Source organism: Callorhinus ursinus, unplaced genomic scaffold (assembly GCF_003265705.2).
Source record: "Callorhinus ursinus isolate GAN/ISIS: 27379988/994484 unplaced genomic scaffold, GSC_fseal_2.0 scaffold44, whole genome shotgun sequence".
Lineage (NCBI taxonomy): Eukaryota > Metazoa > Chordata > Mammalia > Carnivora > Otariidae > Callorhinus > Callorhinus ursinus.
Genome location: NW_027397106.1, coordinates 10,249,786 through 10,255,434, shown reverse-complemented (window position 1 = coordinate 10,255,434; position 5,649 = coordinate 10,249,786).

Below are 5,649 nucleotides of genomic sequence, written 5' to 3'. Positions count from 1 at the left end.
GGCAGCATGGAGCAGTGCAGTGGCTATTAAAGCCTGTATAGAACCACCAACAAATATAGAACAAACAAAAGTAGAGCCACGATATCGACCCTAAGCCCTAGCTCGTTAGTGTCACCCTCAGTTCTTGAGTAATCCCTGAGACCTCTCCTTGGAACTCCCCAAACACGGTTTGAAAACTATAGAATTAGCAACAAAGAGGACTGGACCATAGGGTGAAAAGACCCTCGGCCAAAGCCCAGTTCTACTACTAATTTGCTGTAGAGCTTTGGGCAAGCCCTACACAGCTTTAAGCCTTGGTTTTTTTTCACTGGTAACATTGGGCTAATATCTATTGTGCTTCTCGGACAGGTAGTCATGAAAATCAGATGAGGCAGCATATGTACGTGCACTTTGTAATATGTAAAGTGATAGAAAATTTAAAATTTATATACAATCCAATTACAGTCATTTGTTTATAGGAACATGTTCACGGTATGCTATTTTAAGCAATCATTCACCACTAACCAAATATGCCCTGATGTTACTTCCATGATGATATGGTCAATATTAGATTATGTTACATGGCAAAATTGAAGGAATTTTTTTAATAATTTTTATTGTTATGTTAATCACCATACATTACATCATTAGTTTTTGATGTAGTGTTCCATGCTTCATTGTTTGTGCATAACACCCAGTGCTCCACGCAGAATGTGCCCTCTTTAATACCCATCACCAGGCTAACCCATCCCCCCACCTCCCTCCCCTCTAGAACCCTCAGTTTGTTTTTTCAGAGTCCATCGTCTCTCATGGGAAGGAATTTTGCAGATATTGTTAAAGTCCCTAATCTGCTGACTTTGAGTATCAACTGAGAGACTGTGCTAGGTGGGCCTGCCCTAATAAGGTGAGTTCGTACAAGAAGCCTGAGAGATTATCCCGTGGCCTTGAAGAAGTAAGCTACCGTGTTGTAAGAAGGCCACATTGGCTAAGACTTAAGGGTGGCCTTCTAGGTTGAGAGCCACCTTCCAGCTGTTAGCCATCAATAAAAAAACTGGGACCTGGGTTGTATAACCACAAGAAATTGAATTCTAGAAAGAACAACTGTTTTTCTTCCCATATTTCTGACCCACTGGTTTGCTCGCTAGCCAATGAAAAATTTTTTATTTTAAATTTCTCTCAATATGTTCTATGGGAACCAAGCAGGTAACAGGAACAATTAATAAATGCTTTGCCTTACTTTTCTAACATATAATTAAGAGAAATTTAAGACATTCTGAAGCATTTATTGCTCTATCCACTTTCTGCTTCTGTAACCATATAAAATGGCCATAGATCTCAGCTTTCTGTAGTCCTTTTTGTTCACTTTCAAAACACAAGCATACCTCAGAGATACGTACAGTTCAGTTCCAGACCACCACAATAAAATGAGTATCAGGGCGCCTGGGTGGCTCAGTCGGTTAAGCGACTGCCTTTGGCTCAGGTCATGATCCTGGAGTCCCAGGATCGAGTCCCACATTGGGCTCCCTGCTCGGCAGGGAGTCTGCTTCTCCCTCTGACCTTCTTCCCTCTCATGCTCTCTCTCTACCATTCTCTCTCTCCATAAATAAATAAAAATCTTTAAAAAATAAAAATAAGAAAATAAAATGAGTATCACAATAAAGTGAGTCAAATAAATTTTTTGGTTTGCCAATGCATATAAAAGTTATGTTTACACTACACTATAGTCTATTAACTGCAATAACATATGTCTAAAAAATAATGTACATACCTTAATTTAAAGATACTTTGTTACTAGAAAATGCTGACTATGGTCTGAGCTCGCAGGGAGCTTTTTGCTGGTGAAGCATCTCACCTCCACGTTGATGGCTGCTGAGTGATCAGGGAGGGTGGTGGTTGCTGAAGACTGGGGTGGCTGTGGCAATTTCTTAAGTGAAGTTTTTCCCATCAATTGACTCTTCCTTTCACAAACAATTTCTCTGTAGCATGCAATGCTGCTTCATAGCATTTTACCTACAGTAGAACTTTTTTTCAAAATTGGAACCAATCCTCTCATACCCTGCCACTGCTTTATCAACTATGCAGTATTCTAAATGTTTTGTTGTCATTTCGGCAATCTTCACAGCATCTTCACCAGGAGTAGATTCCATTCTCAAGAAACCACTTTCTCCACTCATCCCAACTCTTCATTTGTTAAAGTTTTATCATGAGATTGCAGAAATTTAGGCACAACTTAAGACTCTACTTCTAATTCTAGTTCTCTTGCTCTTTGCACCACTGAAGTCTTCCCTTCCACTTCCTCCAGTGACGTCTCAAACTCCCCAAAGTCATCTATGAGGGTTGGAATCAACTTTCTTCATATCAGCAATAAGACTGTTTCCCTTTCTTATCAGTCATGTGTTCACTATAGTAGAACTTTTAATTTACATTCACAACCTAGCTAACTATTTGGTGCAAGAGTCCTAGCTTTTGGTTTATATCAGCTTTTGACATACCTTCCTCACTAGCCTTTTTTTAAAGCGAAACAGGTGTGACTCTTCCTTTCGCCTGACTACTTAGAGGCCATTGTAGGGTGGTTAATGCGCCTAACTTCAATATTGTTGGGTCTCAGGGATTAGGGAGGCGTGAGGAGAAGGGAGATGGGACGGTAGGCCAGGAAAGCCGTCAGAGCACACACATTTATCGGTAAGTTCCTGTCTTAGGGACTTCGTGCCCCAAAACAATGACAGTCATTTAACATCAAAGGTCACCGACCACAGATCACCATAACAAATATACTAATGATTAAAAGTTTGCGGGCGCCTGGGTGGCTCAGTTGGTTAAGCGACTGCCTTCGGCTCAGGTCATGATCCTGGAGTCCCTGGATCGAGTCCCGCATCAGGCTCCCTGCTCGACAGGGAGTCTGCTTCTCCCTTGACCCTCCCCCCTCTCATGTGCTCTCTCTCTCTCAAATAAATAAATAAAATCTTTAAAAAAAAAAAAAAGTTTGAAATACTGCAAGAATTACTAAAATGTGGCACAGAGACACAAAGTGATCGAATGCTGTTGGAAAAATGGTGCTGATAGACCTGCTCAACCCAGGGTTGCCCTAAGTCTTCGATTTACAAAAGCTACAGTATCTCCAAAGTGAAGTCCAATGATTTATGCCTGTAAGTATGTATTTTATTTTTTCCAGCTTTATTGTACTATAATTGACAATTAAAATTATATTTACTTCACGTGTTCAGTGTGTTTTGCTGTATATATACATTGTGAAATGATTTGATAATCAAGCTAATTAACACAACCATCACCTCACATAGTTACCTTTTTTGATTTTTTGGTGTGGTGAGCACATTTAAGATTACTCTCTTAGCAAATTTCAGTATACAATACAGTATTATTAACTACAGTCATCAACTTGTACATTAGATGCCCAGAACTTAGGCATTTTATATACTTTTATATTCTTTGACTAACCTCTCCCCATACTCCTTTGAAGTTTGTACGATTCCACTGTAAGAATGGACACAGATAGGAATGGCTTTTTAATCATTCAAATTCTTTTTTTTAATCATTCAAATTCTAATGTCAAAAACGATCAATATGGAGGGGCGCCTGGGTGGCTCAGTTGGTTAAGCAACTGCCTTCGGCTTAGGTCATGATCCCAGGGTCCTGGGGTCGGGCCCCACATCGGGCTCCCTGCTCGGCGGGAAGCCTGCTTCTCCCTCTCCCACTCCCCCTGCTTGTGTTCCCTCTCTCGCTGTCTCTCTCTCTCTCTCTCTCTCTCTCTGTCAATTAAATAAATAAAATCTTAAAAAAAAAAGGTCAATATGGAGACAATAGCAATGAATCTCCAAAATTAATGCTAAGATTTCATTCCTCTGATGAAATTAGGATAAAAATCATCTCATGAAATACTCCGACCTAAAACAATAATTAACAAAATTAATATTATATTATTCATTAAATATTCATTGATTGTTTTCAATGGTCCAAACACTTATAAAAGCAATCAACATATAATAATGAGCATTACAAAGTCCTTGTTTTCTAAGAGCTTGCTCGCAGGGTAAAGTCTGTTCAAAGAAGATGAGACACTGAGATGATAGTATACAAGTAAATAAAACAAGATCAGGTAGTGAGAAGTATAAAGGAAATACTAAAACTGTGTGTTGTAATAGATTCCCTTGGCTAGAAAGCTTTAACAACACCCAAGCTCAAACAAACAAACAAAACCTACTAGTGTATAGTCTCAGAAATGATAGGCATGTATTGTAACTTAGAAAAAAGAAAAATAGAAAATCTAAACTGAATCAAGTTTTGTGTGTGTGTGTTAGCAGAGGCCCTTAGGTGAGAAATGATCCAAGAATGAGACTTTGTCACAAAATTTCTACTATTCTGGGGCAAGGAGTATTGTCTTTCAGATTATATCAGGTGTTTTCCTCTGTTAGGCTATTTATGCATCAGGGTAGTTGGTTGAAGATGTTATTAAGTTTATCTAACTATCTGTTTGCTTGTATTAACTCCATACTTACCTGGCAGCCTTTCCTTTTCATTTTGATTTCTTGCCTGGATTTGCCTTTTGAAAAATAATGCACAATGACAAAGACTGTTACAATCTACATATCAGTTTCTGTTGCAGAATGTCTTTTTATGATTAATAAGATCACATTCTAGTTTATACCTAAGTCTTTTGAAAGTTTAGGGAGCATGAATTAAATCATGATTGATCATCTCTGGCTGACCTGCAATTCTAAACTTTAAACCTTAGACTTTGAGTGACCCTTTCTCCTACTACAGCCATTCTAGTAGCCAGATGGTGTCTCAACCTCTTTTTAGAATTAAAGTAGCAACAGTCCAGCAATTACACTATTAGGTACACAAAGAATACAAAAATACTAATTTAAAGGAATACATGCTCCCCAATGTTTATAGCAGCATTACCTACAATAACCAAATTATGGAAACAGCCCAAATGTCCATCAACTGATGAATGTATAAAGAAGAGGTGATATATATACATATATACATAATGGAATATTACTCAGCCATCAAAAAGAATGAAATCTTGCCATGTACAATAATGTAGATGGAACTAGAGTATATTCACTAAGCAAAATAAATCAGAGAAAAACAAATATGATTTCACTCATGTGGAAGTTAAGAAACAAACATGGGGGGAAAAGGAGAGAGAGGCAAACCAAGAAACACTCTTAACTGTAGAGTCTGTTGGTTACAAGAGGGGAAGTGGCTGGGGGGATGGGTTAAATAGGTGATGGGGATTAAGAAGTGCACTTGTGAGGAGCACCCAGTGTTCTATGTAAGTGATGAATCACTCTTGTACACCTGAAACTAATATTACACTGTGTTAACTAACTGGAATTTAAATAAAAACTTTAAAAATGTAGCTAACATTATGGTAGTAACTATTTTGCAATATACAAGTATATTAAATCACCACGTTGTACACCTTAAAATTACACAATGCTAAATGTCAATTATACCTCAATAAAGCTGGAAAAGAAAGAATTTAAAAGTCAAGCAAGGGACTGCATACGTAGTTCCTCCACCCTTTTGTAAAATGTCTAAATGACAGAACTTTTATTGTAAAGTGAGGTATTTCCCCATCACATATTTTAGAAAAAGACTAACACTATTCTTCATAGTGACAACACAATTTGACTATTATTA